Here is a 27,754-nt window from a genome sequence, read left to right as displayed (position 1 = left end):
CTGAAGAGCACGGCCCCTGGTGAGCCCCCGACGATTCAGGGAATAAAACATCTGAGCACAACAGCCCGATTCAACCCTGCTCCATGGACAACGCTCATTTCTCCAAGTGCAAGAAATTTGACGTTGTGTTGTCAGGTGAGAGCCTGCTGCTCCTGGCATCACACGATGCTTGTGCTAGGTGAGGCTCTCCCCAGACACTTCGGTGAAATTCATGGTGGAGAACCTTTTTAATAGAGATTTCAGGAAGGATATTGACAGTGCTGGGGCATAAAGTTCTCTCTTTTTTTCCCCCCGTGATATCTCAGTATTACCTCCTAAACTACCCTGGTTGTGAACATGCTTCTGGCTACAAGCTGTGCTTCTTCTGGGCTTTGCGAGCGCCTACAGTGGGCTCGATAATTGTACTCTGCCAGGCTGAAAATACTGCTCGCCACTGCTGTGCTCCCCGCTCCTGCAGATGAGAATTCGGAGATTAACAGCCTCGTGGGTCCGAGGGCAAAGAGGGGTCAGCCTGGGAACCACCTTCCCTCTCTTGAAATCAATTCCAAATAACGAGGCAAGGAATAAAATCCTCCTAGCACGGTGAGGGGCTGGGGAAGCTGCATCTGTGCGTGGCACGGCTGTGGTTAGACATGCTCGGGGTGCTGCGTGGGGTGCCCAGACAACGAGCTGAACTGGTTAGAAAGCCCTTAACTCCCTGGAAGAATGACATTATTTTTCCCGTACGTCTCTTTGCCAGTCAGGCTTAATGCTGAGCCACACCATTAGTCCCGGTACAGAAGAGGAAACGGTGATCCGCTTGACCCCAGCCCCGCTGTAGTGCCCCCGGCTGAGCCGCGGCCCTCGGTAGGCCTCTGCCCTTCCCGCAGCAGGCTGACACAGGCCTTGCCCACCACCACCACCTGCCCTCCGCTGTTTGGTACTTCAGAAGCAGCAGGCCTTACTCTGCTCCTGCGGCAGGGCCCCAAGACACCACTAACATCTCTTAAAGCCCATCTCACAGCCGCAGCGCTTGGGCGGGAGGACATTTCCCTGGGCCCTCTAATCTGATCTCGCTTACGGCGTGGTTTCACAGGCTGGCAGGGGCAAGCACGCTGTGCCTATGCGATGTGAAAGAGGTGTGGTGGTGTAAAACCAACAGTGCCATCTTTGGTTAGTGACGTTGTTTTTCACAGATGTTACATCCTAGATAAAAAGAAATTTGTGCCTATTTCTTCTTGATGGCAAAGCGTTTGCAAAGCTTGCCTCTCCAGCTTGCTCTGCACACCCAGCTCCTGTCTCCCTGCTTTGTTTGGGCTGCTCTAATTTACATACTATTTCCTCTCGCTGTGGAGATTTCAAGGTTACGCTGGGGTCAAGCTGTATCTTTGGCAAATCAGGATGTAAACAAGTCTGGGTAACTCACGTGCTGCTGCTCTGCACACCCTCTTTTCTGTTTTTGTTTTGCTGGCTTTTCTTAAGATTTATATTAGCATCAAAAATGATCTGGAATCCTGTTAAAGATCCAATTTCATACTTGCCAGCATCCAGCAAATTGGCTACATAGCAGGGAAATGCCAAGTGCTCCAAAATAACCATAGTAAAGGAGGCTATGATAAGAAGCCCAGCACACCAAAAATTCATTGGAAGAGCAATATCCTGTCAAGTAGGATTTGCTCATGTAGCAAAAAGAGCTTGACTCTTATGTTCAAACAGAAGCATCTCCATAAAGCACCTTCACTGAAAAAGAAAAAAAAGGAAAAAGGTTTGATTAGGGATGGAATAGGCTTAGAATAATTCAGGCTGGTGAATCCTTGCCAGCTCCACTCCTCCACACATTCCTGCCTGCATTCTGATCTCATTATGCGCCGGGTGAGAGCGCGAGCTGCACTGGAACAGTTCTCACCCATCTGCATCCTCTTCTTACTTCTCAAACTGAAGGAGGATGTATATTTATAACTCCGTTGGGGTACTGTGTGGATTCACGGTGCAAAGGCAGAGCGTGGCATTTGTATGCTGGCCAGCACTAAGTCACGGGGTAGCTTGCACAGACGACGCACATGTGTAATATTTGTTCGCCGTGTTTCATGAAGCTTCACTTAAAATGGATACATGAACTGCCCTAATGCTTTGCTATTTCCAAATTAAGACCAAAGCTTATGTTCAAACACCGATTTCTCCTCCCACCGGTATTGAGCAACTCTGGACCTGTCAAGCAAGGTCCCCCTAAGGATCTGTCCCGAAACCAGGTCGATTCGGTGTTCTTGTTAATGACTCAGCTCATAGAAAGGACAGTGCAGAAGCTGTGGGTGCTAGGGAAGACTGCAAGTGTTTTAAAAGACTCTTTCAGAATTCAGAACAGCCTTGATGAATTGAAGAAACATCCTTAGATCAAGCAAAAAATTCAATAAAGGCAAGTGTGAAGTACCGAGTAAAGGAAGGAGAAATCAAATGAACAAATACAAACTAAGAAATAACTGGTTAAATAACACTACTGCAAAATGAGTGCTGGGAGTTTTGGAGGACACAGGTGGAATATGACTCAACACTATGATACACTGCAAGAAAAAAAGTAAAGCTCATTCAACGATGTATTAATAAGAGTGATGCATGCCAGACATAGGAAGTAATCATTCCCTTTCATTAAGCATCAGTGAAACTCCTCTTAGGGTGCGGTTTAGAACACCGTATTTTACCAAAAATGTAGACAAATTTGAGAGGAAAACATCCTTCCATAAGGAAAGGCTGAATTTCTTCTCTATTTGTTTGGTCTAGAAAGGGGAAGACTCTGGGGAATATAATAGGAGCTTCCAACACAGTAAACAAGAATATGTGATGGATAACAGAAGAACTGATTTAATTCAGAGAACGCAATATATAGGCTGTATATCAGGAAAAGTTTTCTAAGAATAGTTACGAGCCGCAGAAGGATACCTGCAGGATATCTCTGTGTCTACCTCATTATGCTTACCTCTCAGCAAGGCTGATCATCCCCAGCTGGCTATACTGTGCCTGGTGGATAGGCTGCCCAAAGTCAAAGCGGGCTGTTCAGAGCGAGCTGTGTTCTCCCTGCCCTGCGCCACGTTTCCCAGCACTGCGCTGCAGTCAGATGGCACCGGGTTCCTTGCAGGACTGCACTGCTCTGATTCAGGGCTCGAGCACAAGCTGTGTAGCTGGGCCGGGATTGCTTGCCCACACCAGAACGGCAGAGGCAAGCACTGCTCGGTACAGGTTACTGCCAAGGACACAAAACCACAAAGGGAAGCTAAGCAGCACATTAGCTCGGTGTGTGAGCTAAAAACGTAGGGCCTGTTTCCAAATCCGGGGAAATCCTCGTGCACGAATCCTTGTGCGGAGCCAAGCCGTCACCAGGCAGGTCACCAGCAGCAGCCTCTCTCCTTAGGAACGTGTATCTCCCAACTCCTTCTTGGCCTGGAATTTCACTGGCAACCCTTGTGCACAGAGAATCCAGACCATCCCAGGTTATTACTACTGAAAAGAAGGGAGGACAGTAATTCTTTAGCTACTTATGGCAGTAAAATATGTCTGCTTCTCCGGGCAGCATTCAGCACTCCACTGTTCCTGTGCTCATACTCTGCCCACAAACTCCCCCTGCTTTAACCAGCATGGAAACATCATGGGACAGGTTTTTCCAAGTTCTCTCACAGTCAGTACATGGTGTCCTTGCAGGAATACCCCAGGTGCATCAGCCTTTCTGGGGTAAGGCACCATGGGTGAGCTGAGGATCATGCCCAAAACAGAAGGCTCCATAGCAGAGGTGCGACCGGGAGCTCATCAATCACTCCCTTCCAGGTTACTGCCATGGGCATGGTTTCAGAGCTCTTCTTTGGGATGCGACAGCCCTTGTCAGAAGCCCAACTGACCTCAGTAGCTCCAGAGGAAGGAAAAATAAAACCCTCTTTGTCTCCAAGCTGGAATCTGACCCACTGTGTACATATGGGAAAAAATAATTGCAATAGACAAAGCCATGGGCAATTGGGCAGATGATGTGCCTGCGAACTATGAACATCTGTTGTGTGGTAAATATGCAACCATCAGCTTTTCTCCATAGTCTACAAACAAATTCAAATAAAAGAACAGGGCAATAGCTTTTATTTATATGTAACTGTCTATCACAGAAGTCCAGGAATTAACATGCCATCGTACAACGGTAACTGTTGACAGAGAAGCCCATTTGCAGACCACTGTTAACTATAGGGTGCATTTCCCCAGAGCAATCCGGATAATATAGGATTTTATGGGATCAGCTCTCCTCTGTCCCTCTCTCTCTGAATCCCTTTGCCACCTCCCCACTCTCTAACATTCCCTCTCTGGCAGACCATTGGATTTATCGCCTGCATCGCCAGCATCCACCTTGATGCACGGGTGCTGCTAGGTCACGCCACCCACTTGCTAGAGTTTCAGAGAAGCTTCCTCTCACTTTGCAGGAGCTCCCTAGAAATATGCACAGCTTCATACTTCTCATTCAACCTCTTCATGCCCATACTCTGCTGTGGTACCTACAAAAAAAAACCACAACGGTTTGGTTGCTTTGTGCGTGGAGCAGTATTGGTTCCTGGTTTCCTTGTAGCCCCTCCCAGGCCTTTTTCTCCTCTTCCAGAATCGAGGATTGCAGGTGCTGCAGTAATAAAAATAAATAAAGGCTTCGCCATTAATTCACCTTCTCTTTCTATAGAGGAAATTGTGATTGGCAGGAAGAATTTGGGTCAGACGTGCATTTTGTGCAACCCTATTGAAACCAACAAAGCATTAGGAGATGGAAATGGCAGCGCTAGAAAGGACCCGGAAAAACAGTCACCAAAACTCCAAACCAGCCCGTTACAAACACTACAAATTGCCATCACTGAAGCAATACTTTAATGCTGTTAAAACAAGGTAAACACACTTCATTTAATCCAGCTTAGTGGCACACTGTCAACCACAGAGAGATTTTATTACCATTAAATTGTTGCTTTTCATGAATAGGTTCTTGGCCACTGGCTGAAGTAAAGCACCAGCAGAGGATCAGAAGCCTGCAGGGAGCTGAGCTGATAAGAGAATGGGTTAAAGAGAAACTATTCTTATTTGTGTGACAATCATCTTGTGAGAATATTTTCCGTCTGTGCTATTTTTGGTTCTCAGAGAGCTTGTTCTTACGAGAATATGGAAGGAGAATTTGAATAGAGGCATAGTAAGAGCACTTTGCATGTGTGCCCGCACACCCCCTCCTTCCCCCCACACCTCCATCGGGGAGCTCCACTGCTCAGCAAGGTCAAATTATATCAATAAGGCACCGCAGGAAAATCTTTTACATTCCCAGATTGGTTAGAGAAATTAAAACTCATCTCCTGGGATTTTCAAATCAAGGAATGTTGTTTATTTTAAGGATCACTGTAGCATTATATTTATGACTCATTAATCACCTTGGCCTGCAAATCTATGTCAAATGAGGAAACTATTAAACTTAGAGGATTTGCACACTATGGCCAGGTTCTCTCTGCCTTTAACAGCGTGGTCTAATGGAAAGAAAAGCCTTCCTTTTCTGCACAGAGAATTGGAAATTATGGACAAGTCTCTGCAATTATGGACTGAGTTACTTAACCTTTCTGACACTGATTCTGTCCCACAGGTCTCTTTTGGGCAGGAGCAACTCTCAGTGTATGCTTGTGGTGGAAAAAGATTTACTGGAGCAGCTGAAGGAATTAATACGTTTTGGTGCAGCGTGCATGGTCCTAGTGTGGCTTTAGCTGTGCCTGCAAAAGGCTGCATTTGGCCCCAGCTTTTATAGTGCCCACAGTACAGGGGGCACAGGTAGGATGTATGCAGCATCCCAAAAGCTTCCCAGACCCTTTACGATGGATCCTCCTGATGCTGGGCTCTGAGCAGGAGCAAGGTCCCCACTGCACAGATATCCCTTACAAAGAGAAGACCCTAGGTGTGCTCAGCGCCCGCAGCCATGGGCAGCGTCAGGCAGCTCAGCTCTGCTTTCTAACAGGACAGGTTAGCGGGCTGGTAGTCACACAGATTCACGGGGCAGCACCTCACCTGAGCGAGCAGGATGGGAGCCCGCATTTCATTCAGGACTCTGAAGAGGCACTTGACTAACTCAGTTTTGTTTTCCATTGATACAAGTTTTAAAAATTACCTGCCAAGGGAACTGGAGGATACACTTGAAAGTCTGTTCATGTAAACAGCTGCAAAGGTCTATTTGTTCTACTCCTGCTGGAAGTGATATTCCTGCTGAAAAATGTAATGCACTTTTTTTATCTCCATGGTATTGAAAATACCAGGCATTGATTGTGCTTTCAGCAGAAGTAAACCCACCACAATCAGGTCACACCTCTGATGTTGGGAAAGAACAGAGCTATAAGCTTTGCTTATTGAGAAGCCGTTAACGCATCGCATCTCTCCAGTCCACATCCATAAAACACAGGCTGGAACACTGCTGTTACAGGATTATAAACCGCATGCTGCTGGACAAGGACTTTATAGTTACACTACTTTAAAAGACTTTATATTTACAGACTTTTCCAAAGAAATTTAAAAATGTATCCTGAATTTGTCAACAAGCTTTCACATAACAGCAACGTTAACATTAAACACACAATACTGATTAAACATCATCGTGAAGTTACTGCTTCAGGTTTTCAAATCTCTTTCCCGATGGTAAGGAATCGATCCGTGTGCTAGTCAGTGAGGGTCTGATTATTTGCACAGCACAGGAAACTGAAGCAGGAGGATTAAGAATCTCACCTAAGGTTTTTCGCAGGCTACATCTGCACGCTGCAGAGCAGTGTAGCGATCCTGGCAGTCAGATCATGCAGAACAGGGACCGGGTGGATTTGGCTGGATTAGACTGAAACTCTTTTTCAGCTGTGGGTTTCCACAGGCGTCACGGCAGGGAAGGGAGACGTGCACTCCCAGATCTTGTCTCAGCGCGGAGAGCCTGGATGTGGTCCTGGCTCTTCAGGCTCAGACACTGCCAAATGGGGAAGGATGAAAGCTGGGACTAGAATTCATTGTTCCTAGCACGGTTCCTAGCACTACCTGTAGTTAACAAGAGATCCTTAAATAACAGACACTTAAAATGAAATTAATGTAAATTAAATAGAAACATTAAGCAATTACAAAGATGAAAGAAATGGCAGGTGTAGGGAATGAACCTATTTTGCTGTGATTCTCTCTGAACTGTAAAACTACCTAAAATTTCACAAATTCACAAAAAGATAAGACTGTTAACTAAAAAGTTTTTAAGGTTTTGAGTGCTACAATAATAGCAGTTCTCACCACCTATGAGTTCTCCATTGGCTTTCATGGTTCAGGTGTAGGAAGATTTGGACCATATGTGCGTGAGGCAGCGAGGCTGAGCACTGCCCCAAGGCAGGAGATTCATGCAGACCCAAACCCTTGAATCCCAGCCTCCCAAAACCAAGCAGCACACCACCGAACACAGCCTGTGAAGCTTCCAGCCCTGCATGTCCTGCACGGCTTACGGGATGGCAAATTCAGGTAGCCAAGAAACACTTAGCAATAGGCAATGGCTGCAGAGAAATGGTAAAGGAGTGGAGAGGAAAACCTCTATCCCAGAAACACGGGCTCAGCAGAAGGGCAGATGACAGATGTTCCCCCACTAGCATGTTCCTAGGAAGAAACAGAACCCACTCTACTGAGCGATTTTTAAAATGCCCAAATCTCTGTGGGGAAGTTCAGCATAACAGCTGCACTCAGTGTTCTGTGCTCGCTTTATCCAAGGACTCTCTTCGTCCACCCTACAAGCGTCTGTTTTAATCCACTTGGAAAGCAGACAAAGCCAGCTCACCAAAAGGCAGTTCTGATGTGGGATGAGGGTGCCACGGAGGGAGGCAGGGCACAGCAGTCGGTGTACTTACTGTTCACATGCCATCGCTCTGTGCTAAAATGTCCACCAAGGATTCCAGCAATAGGGTACAGTAAGTCCCAGTAACGTTTCACCTACTAGTAACTGGTTTCTACTAGACCTTGTTTATTTTTTTTTATTATTTTTTGAGGCTCTGATTTCATTCATTTCCACTATTTCACTTGTTCTGCTAAGCTGAGGCCCACTGTATTTCTGTAGGACCCAAATAAATAAATGGGTCTCAAGGCATATTACCTGCATCCTATTACAAATACCCTCTCTAGAGGAGACGCAAAGCAACAATTTGTAAAAAGAAATCTCTGGAACAGCGTAAACTCGAAAAGGAAGCACCATGTTTTCAAAACCAAAGTTTTAGGGTCTTCCTCCCTCTCAGAATCAACAGAGCTCTTGCTTTAAGGTACCACTAGTCACAAAAAAATGTTTTAGTAACAAGCCACATTAACGGAGATATCTGCAACAAGCTGCTAAGAATAAACCAGAATCGTTTCCATTAGGGGAAAAAAGGCTTTTATGGGCAAAGGAGCAGTATTTGCTTTGAAAATTACAAATCTCTGAAAACATTGGTTGAAATGATAAAAACTGATGTGGTGATGATACAACATACTTGCTCGCATTTCTCAAGAGGTAGCAGTACCTCTCCCCAGTATATACAGCAGGAGTTACAGATGTGTGGCACATCAAGAAACGAAGTTCTTCAAAACTTAATGATAGCAAGTAAAAAAAAGAAAAAGAAGAAGAAAAAAAAAAAAAAGAAGATCATGAGTTAAACGTTAGGATCCAACAATACCCAAACAGCACAGATACAGAGGTATGGACATTTAAAAGGTTTCCATTCCCTGGTCTGCAGGCTCTGTACAACTTGTCCCCTCTGCAGGATATTAGGGGAGCTCTATGGCTACTCTAATTTGCATCATCTGCAAATAATCCCTAGTGGCTAAAATGGAGTCAAAGACAGGCATGACAAATGGGCACCCCTGCCTTTCTCACAGGCACACCCCTCTTCCCTCGTTATCCTGGTTTTCCTGTCAGGAGAGAGAAAACGCTGATAAGAGCCACCAATTCAGCTCCTTGGCCGTGTCCCCCACGCAGATAAGGAGACCCTCCCTGGACGAACAACATCTGCTTTAGACACGACTGTACCTGGGAGATTAGGCACCAAGTGGCCTCCTTACGGGAACATAATCTCCTTTGCATCTGACGGGGAAGAGCAGGCACGAGACAGATCTGAAAATCAGCTCGCTGCCTCCCAGCCCTGCAGTGCCTGCGTGCCTGCAACTCGCCTGGAACCCAGAAGGCCTTTTGTCTTCTCCCGAGCCCAGCTCTACGGCCACGGATTCTGCTGGGTTTGCTTTAGCTCGGCTATGTAGTGTCAACACAACAGCAGCTCCGGCTGCACACAGATTGGTTGGAAAAGTAGGTCAGCATGTGACAAGCTGCTCTCAGAGTAGCGTTTCTCCCTCCTCTCCCTTCCCTCTTTGCAAATGAAGAGTGCTAAACTAGTTGCTTTGAAAAGCACGCAGGCGTTCGCCCTGTCGAGCAGGAGTAGAGCCATTTTGCTGAGCACGTTGCGGTTCTAGACTACTATTTTCTTGTGCCATTTAGAACAACATGCCGTGGGTGTGATAGGCATCATCAGAGAAAGCACTTGTCAGTACCAACATTCAAATTACTTACCAAAAAGATGGTTTGAATATTAGAAAACAAGGGGAGTATATAAGCAAGACCAAAATAATTATAAATATTAAATGAATATTCATAAAAAATGCAAAGTTTTTACACAGTTCAAGTTTTTCTGCCGCAGAAAATGAGTTTCACAGTTGTATGCCAAAAGAACAGTCAGAAACCGTGTTTTAGCTCAGAATACAAAGTATTCGTTGAAAAGGTCTTACATGTTCATCAAAAAAAAGAGCTGTAAGAAAATCAGATAATCATTGCAATCTGCCTCAGCTACCAGCACTGCCCAGTGGACATGGATCTGCAATGTGCAGGGAGCTGTTCTCAGTTTTTAAACCCAAGTTCCCCATGACAAGCAACTACCCATTTACGCCCAGGTGATAAACATGAAGAAAGAAATGAGGAGTGCCCATAGATTGACCACCAAGCAATCAAAACGAGCAAATAAATCAAATAAATCCAACAGACAATTTACCACCCATGCACACTCTTAATGATACTGGGAACTTCTAGCAGGTAGACTGGTGGCTCCTTCAACTTCTCTAGATAGTTTAACTCTCTCTCTATGTATGTCTTAAGATTCCCATCATTAGAAAACAGAACAAAACATCACTGTAAATGTATGTACGCCACTAATAGGCATCACCTTGAAAGGGCTCTCTCTCGGATCGTATATATAATGTAATGAAGTACTGAGGGCAAGAGTTGTAGTATCAAAAATGTCTTTCTGTCCTAATTCAAGAAATACTATTAATTCCAAGAGGAGTAATCATGGGCTAAGAAAGCCAAATTTGGAGCTGGATCCCATTCAAGTACCCTGGAAGTCAATGGAGCCACTCTCAGTGATTGTAAAATGAGAAGCACTGGGCTTGTGCCTATGTTTAGTGTTGGACATGTATTTTTCCATGGTACATATTTTTCCTATATATAATGCAACTTTTTCTCTTAATTTCTTTTTCCTCTGCTTACAGTATTACTTGTTGCTAGCATTAAATCCATCTTGGTTTTATCACAAACTGTCAGTCTCTGCATAAGTACTTGGGTAAATTTTCCCTTAAACTGCTACCCAGTGTTTGAGGGTAAAGTAGCCATAATTTGTTCCACCTTTGGACACATGCTACATTTCAGGCAAAGCTTAAGAAGAAAGCATTTTATCTTTCATCCTAAAACAAGCAAGGACCCATCACTCTTGGGTCTGTTACTCTTACTAGGGCCAATGACAAATCTTCCACTGGCAGTTTGGTCAATGGGACCAGACAGACACAAAGACATAGGAACAGCAAAGGAACTTCTTCGTGCAAGACTTCTGGTGCAAAGAGCTGTAGGGGAAAGTGCTGAATAGTGACTAAACGGAAGTTTAACTTCAGATAGAGTAGCTCTTTATCTACAGTACTGTTGTACTTCTTTGGTTCTATCATGGACTGGGACCCAACAATGCTGGGTCTTGTACAAACAGATCAGAAAGAGAAGGCCTGCCCCAAAGGGCACTATTTCTCGTACATATATACTTTAAATACACAAGCAGAAAGAAACACATTATAGTTATCAACACAATATCTCTGTAGGCAAGGTTTCAAGTAAATGAGGGGAGAGTTGACTATTGCAGCAATAACATTTCCAAAGAAATTTCAGACTAGCAATTAAAAAGGCTGTTTGGTTCAATGTGGAATATGCTTTAGACAGATCTAGTCTGTAAGAGCCTTATTTAATTGCTGTTACATTACTCAAATCACTGCCTTGAGGGTCCAGCCAAGATCAAGCCCGAGTGTTCTGGTAAACAGGCACCATGCCTTGGATGTACCACCAGGACACAGGCTGCACCCCGACGTGGTGACACGACAGGGACAAAATCGTTCCTGCACATCAGCCGTGACACACTTACCTGAGTAATTCCCTCAACTGATGAGATTTAGGCAACCTCCACTGGAAGGCCTCTAATAATCGAGGCAGTGAAAAGGATTGCAAATTCTTATCTGGCTGCACCCTGTCTCCAGGAGCATAGCTTAGAAATGTTGGAAATAAGAGTATCTTCTGTTGAGTTCCATTTTTGTGCTTTATTGCAGCCAGCATAAATCAAACTTCACAGTTAACTTACGCATATTTTTTTCCTTTGCTCCCTCTCCCCTTTGCATTTAGTCATCGTGGTCGTCTCTCCCCGTATGATTTGTTTAATAACAGAGGGGGGAGAAGACAGAGAAGGAGGCTCAATCTGATGTGGGAACACTTTCTCCTTTGTATCAAAGAACCATCTGCTAATTTACAAAATACAAACAAAGTTACTGGATGTGCAAGAACCCCTGTTGAGAAGCCAGGCACAAACAGTGCCTGTACCACGGCAAGGAGTGCTGTGTTTATTCTGGAATGCACGGCTCTCTGCGTTTCTTTTATCTTTGGCTGTTTTTTTCTTCTTTTTCTCATTTTATTGATCTAAGTTCAGCATAGCCAATTCACTCCAGCAAAATAATAAATACGGAACATTTATAGAATGCTATTCCTACTGCAAAAAAAGCACTTTTGGAGACAGAAACAGAAGTCATATGGAGCAGCAAATATTCTGCAGGCTAGTGCAGGAAAGGTTTACAGCCCTGCCTCCTCCAGCCTCGGTTTTGAGGCCTCAGTCTCTGTCGACCCCATGTTTTGTGAGCAGTTGGGTGACACCAGGGTCACGATAGTCCGACTGCTCTTCCCATCCTCTCTCCCCCACTCCTTTCTGCACCACGCAGGGGGAGGCACAATGCGACACTGGGGAAGTATCTCAGCCTTGTCCTTTCTCAGTTGTTCTGCAAGTGAGAAAAAGAGGAAAAAAAAAAAAAAAAAAAAGGAGGAGAGATACCTTCGGTGCTCTTAATCTGCAGCAAGCAGAACGACGTGCAGCAGTTACTGTGGTCAGCCAGCTCACTGTGGTCTTACCACAGCTCGTGAGAATGAATGTCACACTCCAGAAGACAGAGAAAAGAAATCATCCAGAGGGAATTTATGCGAAGCGGTTGTTAGTAGTGGTTTATGTTTAATGCTCAGACCTTTTTCTTAATTTCAGCTGGAACTGAACTTTTAAACCAGCCAGAAATACGTACATACATGTAGACAGACCTGCGGACATATCTCCTACAAACTGGGAGTCTGTATGGCAAAGATAAGGCTGTGCACAAAGTACAAGTAACACAATGCTCAGAGAGCAGGCTGCGGAATGACCCTTTTCTTATAAGCTGGACTAAAATGCACTTATTTGGTTCTATGTTTTCACATGAATTTGGCATTTAAGGATCATACCATGGTGACAGGCCTGAAAGGTGACGTCCTGTATTAACAGAAATAAAGAGCAGAGACTGCAGCAAGGATAACTGAAACACATTTTCTCTTCCTTGTGTCTCAGCTCAAAAGAAACAAAAAACAAAAATAAACACAAAACATTTGAAAGAAGTATCCCCATGGGAGCCTGGGTAGGCAGCAGAGTCTAGCATATAGGGCCAAAGCAGCTCCCAGAAGGGCACGAAGGTGGTTTTGGGAGCACATTTCCCAAGAAGGATGGATCCGGGAGCTGGTCGCAAAGCACCAAGGGGTGCCGGCGGGTGGTGCGGTGTGGTGCTGTATGTTTGTGCCCAGCCCAAACTCAGCCCCTCCATGCAGACCGCTGATAAGAGGTCAGTTGCAGTGGCAGGCTCCTCAGCTAGGGACGTGTCCCCACCACAAGGCAGACCGAGGTCACCCATGTCACTGTGCCGAGCCTACACGGAGAGCTCCTGCCTGTAACAGCTTGCAGGCGCCAGCTTCGAGGCTCTGAAATGATGGAACAGAAGCCCTGATGTAGCATCAACTGTGACCCACGGGGACCTGTAGGTTTTTTAACTAATTTCTCATTCGAACTAACAACTGCATTCTGATGAATTGAAGATATGGCACTGCAAAAATAAAATCAGGAAACAAATGCATTGTGTTGTCAATTCCCATGATGCACATGAACAGAAATGAACATGAGACTGTCCACTATTTCACAAAAGCAGGTCGAAAATTAAGAAACCTTTTGAAATATTGCAATGGTCTCTGATACCACTAATAAGCCCATGCATGTAGGTATGCATGCCCTTACACGAGCACCCTGCTGGTACAAATAAGAATCCAGCATGAGTTACAGTTTGTCACCTAAGCTGACAATCCAAGTATTCCTGCACAAATTACCATGGTTAAATCACAGATTTGTATTTCCTGCAAAGCAAATGCGTGCTGGATTTAGAGTGGACTTTTCAATGCATAACTGAAACATATTTCATGACAAAACTCTATTTGCGATGATGTTCAAGACAACAGTTCAGTAACATGAAGCTATCCCCATGCTAATGTCTACTGTGTATGTGACAATGTAATTTCTGTCTCCCTCTCTTCCTTTCCATCCAAAAAATAGTAGAAGCAAACCTGGATCCAATGGAAGCAGCAGAAGTTCTGCTAATTTATAGCAGATTTTACCCTATATAGTTTAACAAATACTGCTGAGAGTACAGCAACATCCAGTCCATCCATTGACCATCCAACGTCCTCCCAGTGGAAGGGATCCCAGCGAGCCGTGAGTAGCACTGCGCAACAGATTAGTTCATTTTGCCATCTAAATCATTGTCTGCTTCAAAACGTAGAACGAATGCGCTGCCAACGGTAGCTTTGACAATAATAAGTGGCAGCACACAGGTGCCAGGTTTGCTTTACCGCCCAGGGCAGGCTGTCGTTATTCTCCGTGCACACAGGGCAAATCTGCTCACACCTGAGTCCCACGCCATCACGGAAACCCTTCACAGGCTCAGTGCAGTGACAGTACAGGAATCCTATGAATGGAAAATATTTACATCCAGACCAAGCTACAAGTGTCTAATAAGTACAAGCTAGAATAGCTTTTTGGAAGGGTTAAAAAGTTAATTTCAGATAAATTTGTGTTACCAACCTCTTTTTCTGTTTTTACAAGGAAAACCCCCATTCTCAAGAAAAGCTCCAATATTCTAAGCTATTTGAGTACCTTGGAGTATTTCTACCAGGAGCTGCGACTTCCAGGGGAGTTACCCCATAAGCTTGCTGTAAAGCTCATCTGACATAAAAAGTCCTTGGAGATGCCGTTATCAAAAATGTGAGCCTGGAATGGGAACGTGTTGGCTGATTCCTATAGAATCGAATGGGAAAGTATTAAAGATGAATTAATTTTAACCATCAACCCTTTCTGATTTGTTTTCAGCATTCTTGCGAATAGATTGTGTCATTCATCACTCAGAAGTATTCAATGTTTTCTATTATTTCTATAATACAGAGCCCATTTGTTCAAATATCCAGGCTATCATGTAACATCTTTCTCCCTGGGAAGGGACTACGCAGAATGCAGGAGGCTGGAGCTGCTTTAAATAGTTTCCACTGCTCTGTGTACACAGTGTATGATTTTCCCCTATCATCCTCCAGCACTTTTCCATTGCAGCTTTCAAATGTCACACAGTGCCTTACGCACCTATCAACTCTCATGCACCGTGGGGGAAATTTTAGTTTCACTTATGTTGGCATAATCCCACTAAAGCCAGAAGGATTGCTTGGGTTTATCTGAGATCAGAAGGCAGCCTCAAGTTAGGCTGAGCTACTAAGTGCTCTGAAGGAGCAATTATGCTCTGCAGTGAAAGACGCAGGCTTCAGAATTTAGACCGACACAGGAGCTAATATTCCCCGCGCAAGGATGTACAGAACTGCTGGTGGTACTTGGCCTCAGGAGGTATTTGTGCTGAGAGTGTCTCATTTTTTGCATAGGATAAAGCCAAATTGCTGATCATTTCTAGTTTTTAATAAATAAAATCAACCTCTCATCTGATATCATTAACAGGAAGGAGACTGGTCTTTCCGAATAACAGCGATGTATAATGGCAGTGTATCCAGACACCATCGGTGATGATAGATTAAGGAGATTAGAGGAGATGAAAGAAATAAAATTCAAACCAAGCTCATACTGCAACGGCAATGAACTCAAATTCTTATTCTCTTGCTGTCCCAAACGACTTGCCATTGCTTGGGCTCTCAAACAACTGTCATATTTCACACCAGAAATGCTGCATTCCAGTTTAAGTTTGTGTTTTAAATTCAGTTTTGTAAGGCATTGTGGGATTTTCCAGACTGAAAGGCATCATATATAAATTTAAAATATTATTATTATTTCAACATTATTTATGGATACCATCTGTTCCTAACTCTGTTAGTGTCTCTTCTTTTTAATGTTCTTATCACAGACTGCCTTGCTTATTACTTGCTAAATTGGTCAGAATTCAGTTCAAGCTATCTTTGAGTTATATGTTTACCTCAATGAGTGCCTGCCAAGAATGATGTTTATGGCATATCTTGCATTGATTTTAGAATTTCTGAAAGTAATAAAGCCCCGAATGTGGTTCATTTATTCTCACAAATTAGAATCTGTCATATTAATAGAGTAATATAGTCCTGTCATCACTTGTGTTTGTTTCTTTCATCAGCCTGATAGGAAGGAGAGGTTAACTTCTTGTTCATTTAGGCTGTTTCAAAGGCCTAGAGGAAGCTCTTGGTTTCTTTACAAAATTGTCAAGAATAACCACTTCAAACCCGCTTCCCCTTGTTGGTGTAAAATACTCCTGCTCTATCGCTTGGAGCCCATGAGGCTCCCCGGGGCAGGGCACCGCTCCTTGGGCAGGAGGAGAGGACCAAGCTCACCACCACCTGCAGTGATAGTGCTGTGAGTCAGACTAGGGAGGTTATATTAGAAACTGCAACGGATTCACCAAATAAATCATTACCCCTACCAGCAGCCATTGCCCCTCTACAGCTGCCTGGAATTTTTATTTTCTTGGTTTTAACTTCATAACTCCACTTTCCTTTTCCTTCTTGCTTCCTCTTGGCTGACACATTATATAGCTGCTGCAATGATCCTCCAGCCAGGAATGCTGGATGAGCGGCTGCCCGTGGACTGGTGCCAACACCACTGGAAACTGGAAAGCAGCGCAGGCTGGCTTGCACCCGCGTCTCCTTCCAGACTCGGATAAAAAAACAGAGCTATGCAACAGAGATTGCTGACCTACGAACTCGAGATTTTCTCCCAGCTGCCCCTGTGGAAAAACCAGCATGTTAGGGGGCCATGCGCTAACCGTACACGATGCCAAGCCGAGCTTCATATTTCTCTCGCTGGGTTTTGAGAATGCCATGCTGAGATCTGTGAGACATTAATTATAATCCTGAATGCATCTCTCAAAGTTTTTGTGCATTTTTGTAGCAGATCGCACAATAATAGCACATAGCTTAAGCAACTAACGGAGCACAAGTCTGCTTCCAATGTGTCAAATAATAATTGTGCTGTAACACCACAGTGCATACATGAATAAATACAATTCTAAATTCAATGAGATATTTTCCTTCTGCTGCTCCTCCTGCCGCAAATGAATACACCAGCAATTAATTACTGTGCTCAGCAACTCCCTGCAGCAATTGTGTAATAGATTCATTTTCAGTCCCTTGTCTCGTAACCTTTCAGATAAGTTTCATGGGTCTGGAATAGCAAGCATAAAAATATATGTTTGTGTTCATTTAATGTTTGCAAATGTTAGAGCTCTCAGACACCAGCAATGACTTCCTCAAAGTTCTGCTACGCTGCTTGTAAATGCTGCAGTGTCTTGCAGTGTTAGAATCATTTGGGCTCACAACTAGGAGTAAGGGATCTTTCTCAATCACAGATATTTGCATGTTACATGTCTTGACATAGTTTACTTATATTTAAATTAGTAACATTTGAGAAACTGAACGATATTAGCTCTGTCAGTCATTTCGGTGGGTCAAGCTAGACCAATATATCCCAGCCTCAGAAAAGTCAGTGGAAATTCTGCCACTGACTCAGTGAAGTCAGGATTTCACCAAAGTCGCTATTTGCGTATCACCAGTAAAAATTAAGAATTGAAACTAACATGCTGTCATTGCACCTCTGCTTTTTTACACAATTATTTTTAGGATGCACCACTACAAGTTGCCGAGCGCTTCAGGCGTTACGAAAAGGACTTCCATATCAAGAAAACCACAAAGCTATTTCCTGATCATATTTTGCAAGTGTGAGGTCATGTGCCTCGAACTGACAACACAGCACAGGATGAACATTGAGCAGACACTGCCTGAGTGATGAAATGCAATGCAATAATACTAGTGTCTTGATGACAATATTATCTAATGTTGCACAGATGTCTCAGAAAAAGCCAACTTTCTATGGTTCTCCTGGGCAAATACAACTCCGAGAAGGGAAAACACAGGAACTGGGCAAAAATAGGTAGGGGAATCAATCCAAAATCCAAGTTTTGTGAACTTGAAATGAATCCAAATATCCTTGGGGAAATGCCTTTCCAGGCTGATTGAGCAGCAAGAGTCAACTGCTGGTCTTTTCCAGGCTAAGCTGGAAAGTAAACCTCCTGAATCTTACAGACCAGGTTTGAACCCTGAGTGATACCACATATACAATAAACCAAGAATAATTAACAAAAAAATAAGCCTGAGCTTTCTGATTGGAAACACTGCATGGTCCAGTGCTTAGACTAATGGACTGGGACTCAATTCTGGTGTTGCTGCTATTGGATATAGAGCCAGTGCTGTCTTCAGTGTCGTCCTCCAAGACAGCAATTCACTTTCCTAGACAGATGTATAGTGCCCGATTAAATAGCAAATTAAGGCTTTGCAAACAAATGATTAAAAATAAATAATTCATACCAAAAGATCTCACGTGCCCCTTAAACCAAGACATCGAGAATTGGCCAGTGAGTTTACTGTGAGTTAAGACTAGTCATGAAGTATTTGTAAGAATCAAATGTTAATGAAGAAGAGAGGAAAATTATTAAATGCTTGTCCTAATTTCTGTCTAGCTCTGCTCCTCAGATTTCTGCTCAAGAAATATTCATGCAGTTCTGACTAATTTGTTAAAATTCAGCTCAAGACTACACAGGACACATACTGAAGAGGTGTCCTTTTTCTAAGAACTAGTCTTTTATTTGGTTATTTCAACTTGTTAGGTATCTGGACAGTACATCCCTAGGATGGAAGAAAAATGGAATTTCTTTCCTGCTGAATGGTCTTTGGCTTAATCTTTCTGAAGATAAAAGCTAGCAATGCACTAGTATAGCTGGGTTAAGATCAAAGATTATCCTTATATTGGACTGTACAGAGACTGAACATGGTTCTGGGCCCAGCATTTGCTACATAACGTGCTGTTTGCTTGTTGGAATTTACAATAGCATCTACAATTGACATTTTGCAACTTTTTTTTTCTTTTCATGAGGTAAAGGAAAACTTTCAGTAGATTTCTCCCACTGTCTTGATCCACGTAGGTGCCCGCAGTGATTAAGTCTGCCTGTGAGGCACATGGGATTTACCAGTGCCCCAGCCTCACACTCTGTAGGGCTGAGCCAGATGCTTGGCATATCCCACCACGGACAAGAGCCATCACGCACAGACTGCTGACTTGGCACAGCAAGGACGATAAGTACTGCTCCATGCTACTGGACATCTTCACTAACGGCATCTGCAGACCATCCACTGTGGAAGATGCTGGCCTTTACCTCCACAGTTATTCACTGATCTGTGCTTGCAATATTTGCAGAGAGGCCTCATCTCAGTGCATGGGACTTCCACGTGTCCACGCAACCCCTCCCCAGGGAACCCACAAAGTCATGGTTATTGTCCATCTCCAGCCCCTCCAAAGAACAGCACTGCCTAATCACTTCACTTAAAAAAATCCTGGCACACAACTGCTGCTTTCCTCTTCGTACCTATTTCCTCCAACTTTCATTCCTATTATAGAGATTTGGTCAATGGAGACAGGCAAATACCTTTTTTTTTTTTTTTAATCAAAAAGCAATCTTTCAAAGACCGGTGGTTTGTAAATGTTTTTGAGCAGTGCATTACTAACCACTATTCCATGCTGCCTGGGCCCCTGAAAACAGTTGAAACATGAGAAAACACATGTGATATGTTCTCATTTTCTATTACATTTTCTTAATAGGATGGCAGGTGAGTCAGAGTTGAGATTTTATTCATGCAGGAAGTCTATGGATCTAACTTTAATCATCTACAAATAACAGTCAGACAGAATAAGAGGAAGGAAATAACTATAGGGTTGATTACCAAGAGATCCCGTGTTTCTGTACATCACCCCATAACCTTAGTTTCTTCATTTCAGTCTCCTCTTCCACCTAGATGACAACAGTTCACAGGACCATTGTGAGGATTAATTGCTTAACGTCCTTACTTTGCCTTTGAAAATGTAAAGCTCTCTGTTGCCTCGCAGTTTAGGTGGATGCCCAAAGGGATTTACAAAAGTACTTAAGCAGGTTAAATGCCTACATCCCACTGACTCTGAAAGACTTTCCATACACCTGACACTATACATGGAGTAGCAATACGTGAGAATGTCACCCCATCTCTCTATATTGGCCAGGACACCGGGACAGTTTTCCTATTCTCTTCTAACAAGTGCCCTAATTCACAGGCAGCCTATTCCCTCGGCTCACACACTGGTTTGAAGTCAGCACCTACCTGGCTCGATGTCTTCCATGGCCCAAACCCGTATCTAAGCCCCTTAAGCTGCTACCACCCAGACAGGGCTTGTTAGCTGAGCAAGGCCAACTCCTAAACTGAACAACAGCGAACTGACACCAACAAAACGTACATGTACAGACACATTACGGTGGTGCAGAGGCACGGTGTGCCAGGCGCTCTACTGTAGCTACCGAGTTGCTTGAATTTGTCTTGGGTTCCTCTGTGGACTCTGGCAGAGCTGACACATACAGACTCCAATACGCAGGACTCCCCTCAAACCAGACACAAATTGGCCATGTAGGCTCCCTTATCGTGTTAAGATGCTATTGCAACCTGTTACACTTCTTCTGTCTATTAAATGCCAGCTAAGCCATTGCTCCTGAGTTGCCTCATCAGCCCAGAGATCTTGTAAGGAGGAATCAGAGGTGACAAAACCTGAAAGAACTGGGCTTTTCCAACAAATACAGCTGCTCAGAGCAACGACCCAGTCTGATATGCCTCTGCAGCACTGCCAAAGGCAGGCCTGGAGACTGCACAGCCCCAGCTACAAGCGACACCCTGAGTACAGACACAGCTGCAGTTTAGGTCTAAGTCAGCTGCCCCCAACTGCCTGCTCTGCTTCTTGGCTGGGTTCTGTGGTCTGCACCGACCTGCCCGTAATGGGGCCAGTTTGTGCCACCAGTACCTGCGTGGGCTGGTTTCAAGTGTCTAACATAGCTTTACCCTTGGATCGAACTGTGGACGGACCTTACCAGCAGTTGGGAATTAGAAAACTGGTTTTGTCATCAGAGAGGCATACTGAAGGACAAAAAAGAGGCTTAAATTACCCTTTAAAATGAGCTAGAGAAATTGGCTAGTGCAGAATGCAACAGCTACTTCATTCTCTGGTAGGCAATGCATCTTACCAGGAACATAAAATGGTAGAGCTCTGGGTTTTGTCCCTCGATGATTATATGTATCCAGGTGGAATTTGAATTTTATAAACCTCCAAGCCCAAATTGTCTTAGGAGCTGTCTGTTTAAAAGAACACATTTCTCTTTGCACATTTCGGTCAGCACTGTAATCAAGGGAGCCACATATGCTGGATCCTGTTCAACTTAATAGATAGAAATTTGGCAGTAGAGTGTTCTCCATATGGGGTTTTCAGCTGCAGAAAAGCTTCTGCCTTTGCTATAAAATAGATTGGGATTGTTCCTTTCCAGAGTAGGCTGCCTCTTCATCTAGACGGTTGAGGAGAACTGGATTCAAAAGAGAGCTGGCTCTTTACATGGAATAGAGTGCTAGTAAAAAAAGGTGCTGGCTTTCAAAGGGTGTTTGTGATGTTTCCCTGAAATTCTTGAGCGTGTTATTACTCATTTTATCTTGATTGTATTTTTGGTTTAAGTTTTATCAGGAGCACCAAGGGAAATAGATTGGCCCATCCATCAAACATAATTTGTAATGAATAAATGTGTCTTTCCAGTCACCTATCTAATTGTGAAGGTGCAGAGAAATGTTAGAAGATTTGGTGGCCTAATAGGAAAAATGGACCACAGAAGATCACACCGAAGTTATTTCACCAAACAAAATTACACTGGGATAAAAGAATAAAAACATTTTCTCAATTTACTGCAGGTATAATGGCTTCATTGTACAGACTCAACTTTCTTTCCCATCAAGGCAAAGAAGTTTAGCTTGAAGTAATTAATTGTGTAGGCAAAGCCTGGCATTTCCAGAGTTGCCAATGGGAAAGCAGAGAACAATTGAAAGGACAGGAAAAAACTCACAATGAGATCACTGAGAATAATTCCAATAGCATGAAATTAATGTAAATTACAAATAGCTCCTATGAAGCTAGTGTAAGAATCTGTGAGAAAAAAGAATCAAGCCCAATAACCTAAATATGAATCACAAAGAGAAAAAAAAAAAAGACTAAATGCATGACTATGACAGAGGGATTTAATAATACGTTAAATTAATATTAACACTGAATAATCACCAAAGGAATAAACACTTCCTTGAGAATGTTCCAGTCATATGGTGGTAGTTTCTTGCATGAAATGCATAAATTTTAATGATTATCCTGTCTCAGCAGATCTTACAGAATTTATGCAATCCAAATGGATTTGATTATAGCTTTCAGGAGATGCATCTTAGCTGGGTAACAGTTACCTTGTATAATAGACAGCAACAGGAATGTTATCAGGTGAAGCAGACATACAGGAACCTACCTAGAAGCTGGTTAACACTCCGGCTCCATCACTCTGAACGTTTGCCATTCTCTTTCTAAAGTGGTTGCTTTGTGGTGGTTCCTCAAGAAAGAAGAGCCAGCAGCCCAGCTTGCACAGTGCCAGCAATTACGATTCTTTCCCTGTTGCTTTTATGTACATGATATAATTAATTTAATGATTTTAGGTTCAAAAATAATAAACACCACATATAACTGAGTGGTGGATTTGTTTCTCAAGAATATGTTTATTTGTGCTCACCAGCAGAACCAAAACTATTACCCTTAGCTATTTCGTTCAGACACCGGTTCATTCTTTGAAGGTGTTTGTGTCTTTGCAACGGAGGCTGGGATGGATTAGAATATATAGCGTATTCTGAGATGGTGCCTGTGTTTTCTCAGTTCTGCCCTGCTTTGGTAAGTCATTGTCTTTTGTTGTCTAAATGGGCTCAGCTATGTCATTCTTATTACCAAGGCTTATTTAATTCATTTACTAGGTCATTGCTTGGGATAATATATGCAAATTGTACATATTAAGAGTGATATGAATTACATCAAGCATTGCCGTTTATGTGGAAAATCCATCAAATGTTAATATAAAATCTATAAATAGAAAGAATAAAATAATAATAAAACATGAATGTGCAGCAAGCATAAAAAATGAAGATCCTTAACTGCCCATTTATTAAGCAAATAAGGACAGCATATCCTTAACCAGAGAGCAAAAAAAGCAACAGAAAATGACTCTGTGTTACAGCGATGCTGATAACCATTTAAATCAGGTCGCCAGTATTCAGACAGGGTTTGTGCTTGTGAATGGGGAAAATGAAAATGAATGCCATGAAGGAATTCTGACAACTGTGTTGGTTAGAAAGCGGTAGGAGATTTAAAAAATAAGCCCACTGATTTAGTCTGTATGACAAAACTTATCACAGATTGCTTGGGCACTACACCAAACAGTAGGAAAAAATGATAAACCCAAGAATAATGTTTTCTATCATTTTGAGTCTGTATTTTCTAATTCTGCGATTCAAATGTTCTTGCTTGCAGGTACAACCTGGGACGTTACTGGCTGGTCATAAAGTGTCCTATATTGGCACCAATTCACTTTTCTCATATTGTAAGAAGAAATATTCACTTATCATTCTAGCATCTGGCATAAAAACACCCATAGAATTTCATACATCCCTACATAATTTGGCATAACTGGCAGGCTTTTCTAAAACTGAATAACTGAATAATAATGAAGGCCATTAATGAAGATTAGAAACATTACAAAGAGTGAAAAAATTAGTAATATAGTTTCTTATATTCATAGACTGACTAGTAGAGCATTTCTGTAGAAATCATGCATAATTATTACTCAAGGAAGAGGATATCAAAAGTAAGTTATTTGAATTTTCACTCTTAAAAAAAAAGTTCTCATTATTGTAGCCTGAATTGCTCACTTCAGGAAACCAGTTAGCTTCATCCTTTCTTCCTAATGATTACATAATGTTTCCCTCCTCAATTGTTTTAATTCACGTTCTCCTTTCCCCATACATTGATAGCCATTTACAACACCACATGTACATCCTTTCAGGAATCCACGTTCTGCATGTTAATTTTGTCCTTATGACAGCTGATTTAAATGAAGCAATTTTTACTTTTCTTTAAAATTCCAGATGTCATTAATTTTTTTTATCAGTCTCTAACAGAAAACATACCTCAACACTTTTCAATACATATTGCTAGCCTTTATAAAGCTCAGTCGTAAAATAGCGTAGTGTTGCTTAACATCTGCTCATCCTTGTAGCATAAAGGGAAAAAAGGCCCCACTCTTCCAACGGCAGTTGTTCAGCTTTCGCAAACAGGCTTGTGTATTGCTGCGCTATATGTTGCACAAGCTGAATAATAAATCACTGAAAGTGAATTCCCCCAATAAACAAGTTTATATAAGCACGATCCTCTCAAATATGATCTGCTTTTCCTGGTTTGCATTTGCCCATTTTGAAATCCAGCATTTGTGTCACCACAGAGGGACAAATCCTGGTTTCTTCCTAATAAATGACTACTTGACTCTTAAAAGGTCTAACCTAAGATCCATGTTTGTGAATTAACAGCTTTTCATTGAATCTGATATTATCTGGGTAAGGTAAGGATCACAAAATGGGTAGCCTGCCTCCTTCCCAGTCAAAGGTAGAGGATCTTTGCCCAAGTCATAATTGCAGAGTGTTATACAAATATATCTAGTATATTTATTAGTGGAGAAAGACTGCATTCTTTTGCTTAGGTTGATTACATTTGGCAGATACGATAGGAAAGAGGACCTACTTACTGATGCTTGGACAAACCCGAGAACACACAGAACAAAATTCTACCTCCAGCACTCAAGTGGGCCAGGATACGTGATCACACTTTATATTTAGAGTACATTTTTAAGTAATTTCTAAAAGGAATAATTATTAAGACGTCCCTTAAAATATTAATAAAGTGTTACAAAGTGTTCGAGAGCAACTACTAACAGACTGCTAATAAGGATGATTGCTGCTGCTTCTTCCCCTATACTTGTGGCCATTGGCACTCCATTGCTCACTTCCCTGCAATTCATATTACTGCTACTCAGTATATTAACCCCATGTAAACATAACAGCAATGCAAAACGTTACCAGATGTTTAAAAGAAGCTATGAAAACCATCCCTTAGGTTCCGTAGGCTTGAATCATTAATCTATAAATTCTTTGGTTTCATTTCTACTTAAGCATTATAGGATTTTTCCAAAAGGATTTGGTGCTCTCAAAGGTAAAATCTTGCTTGCCTATTAATGCATGAAATCTCACTAAAGTCACTGAAACTACTCGTGTGAAAATACATACTCCAGTTCATTACGGAAAGATTAGTCATTTGGGCTTAAGGAGACGGTACGCAAAGTGCCGCGGTGAAGAGAAGTAGTTTCAGCCTTTCTCATTTACATGCAAAGCAAATTCTTCCACCATTTGCTTCCAATTTGATAACTGAGCAAAAGCATAATAATAAATAACTCAAAAAAAAAAATGTAATTTACTTGAATAAACCACGGCTTCAGACTACGGGGACCTGCGGATCTATTTCTCCTGTCACCAGGCAGGGAGCGGAGGAGCTGCCATGGAGCCTCCATCTCGCCCCCGCTACACATGACCACTTGCTCCATCCAGGTGCCCGAGCAGCTGTCCCATGTGCAGGCCCGCTGAAGAATTCGGGCAGAAATTTAACCAAGGGCAAAAGAAGGGGCGAAAAAAAAATAGAAGGCTACACATCCAAATACAGGTGTTATATCTGGGGGCCCAGCTCCCCGCTGTGTTTCCCAAGGAGGAACATCCTGCTCCAGGAAATGATGGTGGCAGTGTTGTTCCCATCCCTCCCCATCCCATCCCAGCCTGTCCCTTCCCTTCCCCGCAGGCTCAGGAGGCAGTGAGGCTCCAGACCAATGGCCTCACCAGTCACCAGGCCCAAGGTCAGCAGCAGCAGTTTTGCTGTGGCTGCTTCTTCACACGATATCTGCCACTTGCACGTTGTGGTCCCAGCACCGCAGATAACACTTCCTAAAACTGCCCGCAAACGGTAACTCTCCGGGTGTGTGAAGCAACGCCCCGCGTACCATTTCACCCTCTCTGCTTCACCGCCCCAGGGTGAGCCTCTGGCCCTTGAACAACCCTGCCCGACACCCTGCTGCTGCCTCCAGGGGAGCAGACAAACCTGCGGAGCCCGGCTGTGGCTATATCGGTGCTCACCTGCTCAGCACGCCTGCTGTGCCGTGGAAACTTTGCTAATTTGGGGCCAGAAAGCTTCCATGAGCAGTGAGCGTGAGGGCTTGCTGCAGGAAAGGCTTGCAGTGTGACACAGCTACCAAAGAAACGCGCACGGCAAAGGGCAGGTGAACAGCAGAAAAAAGCAAATTGCTTAGATAAAAGAGCCAGCTCCCACGTGGAAGAAGTCTCTTCGAAATTAATGGGCAGGACACCAAGAGCATACTAGAGGCAACTGTACAGACAACACTACAAAAGCTGACAGCATAATGGGGAATGGTCTCCTTTGTATGGATTGGTTGGGTTTTAAACAACTTACAGCAAATGCGACTGGGAGAGATGTTTGGTAAAATTCTGGAAGAAGGTTGAATAAATTCTAAAGAAGATAATCTTTTTTTTCTTTTAAATTCAGTAATTATTTTCCTTAATATATCTGTAACAAAACATTCATGTATCTTCTGAACCCAAAATATATACTGTTCTTACTAGTATTTACCGTAATCTCCTCTGGTTTCTAGTGTTTGGGTATAACCGGTCTCTCCAAAACTGATGAAATTATGCCAGGCTTTGCCCTCATTGATGCAAAGACTCTCATTGACTTCCCATCTCCGTTTTAAGAAATTTGTGCCCTGGTCTAAGAAACCTCCATATGCCTGTGTTTAAATACCTATGATTTAACCAAGTATGTTTTTTTTTCTTAAATTTGATGTACATGATAAGTAAAATAAAAACACTTGAAAAAGAAATAGCATATGCTTGTCTAAGTAACAGTGGAGTGCAGCTCAGCAATACTACAGTATCTATATTGCCTATTAAATAAATTCATTAATAATTATTATTAGTCTCACACTAACTAACAAGCAAAGGAAATTCATGGTAAGGTTAAGAAATCAGTAACTCAATTCCATGCAACCTCAAGAGTCTCTGGTCCTGTGGCAGAATTTCAGCCTCTACATAGGGGAAAAAAAAAAAAAAAAAAGAATTGGTCACAGCAGCGCTATTATCCATTACAAGTAAAAAGCAATGAAATGACATGAATTTTGGCATAGGGCCCAGACCTGACTAAGGCTATTGCAGACTAGCCTGACACTGATATATTCTCTGGTTTCCACAGAAGTATTGTAAGTTTTCATGGCTGCAGCAAAACCCCACAATTTTGTGCTCCCTGCCAGATTACCTACACTGGAAAAGGCTGATTCACAGCAACCTGAGGCACTGCACCCAAGAGCTGGGCATGACCTAGAAGTGGCAGAAAGGACTCTGGATCACTTTACTACTGATACACAGATTACTGGGCAAGCTTTTGACTGTGCAGACCAAGAGGAGCCTCAGGACAATCTTTGGAGATAAACCAGTTCTCTGTGCAACGGCAAGAACATAGTTCAGAGGATGGACATCAATGCATATTTAGACTATGAAAAAGTACAGTTGAATAATGCATCATCATGCTTTTTCTGATATTTTCTCTTTGGAAAAAAAAAATCACAGAAAAGCAATTACAAGCTCATTTTGATGGGCTCGGATTCATCATTTTCCATAGAAACTTCAGAGACTGTCAATGAAATATACAGAAATATCTGAAATGCTAATTGTCACTACATAATTGCTACAAGGCTGAAACATGTTAACTCAGATCTGGGCACTCAAACAACTACATCTTTGAAAATAATGCAAAGAAGGCACTTCAAT

General features: G+C 42.8%; 1 protein-coding gene across 9 annotated transcripts in view; it reads right to left on the bottom strand.

The window, feature by feature from the left end:
• LOC308176580 (uncharacterized protein) overlaps nucleotides 1-27,754 on the bottom strand; it is a 378,041-nt gene that overhangs the window by 276,882 nt on the left and 73,405 nt on the right. The window lies entirely within an intron of this gene.

This window comes from Anser brachyrhynchus, assembly GCF_964034855.1.
Source record: "Anser brachyrhynchus genome assembly, chromosome: 12".
NCBI classification, from domain to species: domain Eukaryota; kingdom Metazoa; phylum Chordata; class Aves; order Anseriformes; family Anatidae; genus Anser; species Anser brachyrhynchus.
This window is presented reverse-complemented; position numbering and strand designations above follow the sequence as displayed.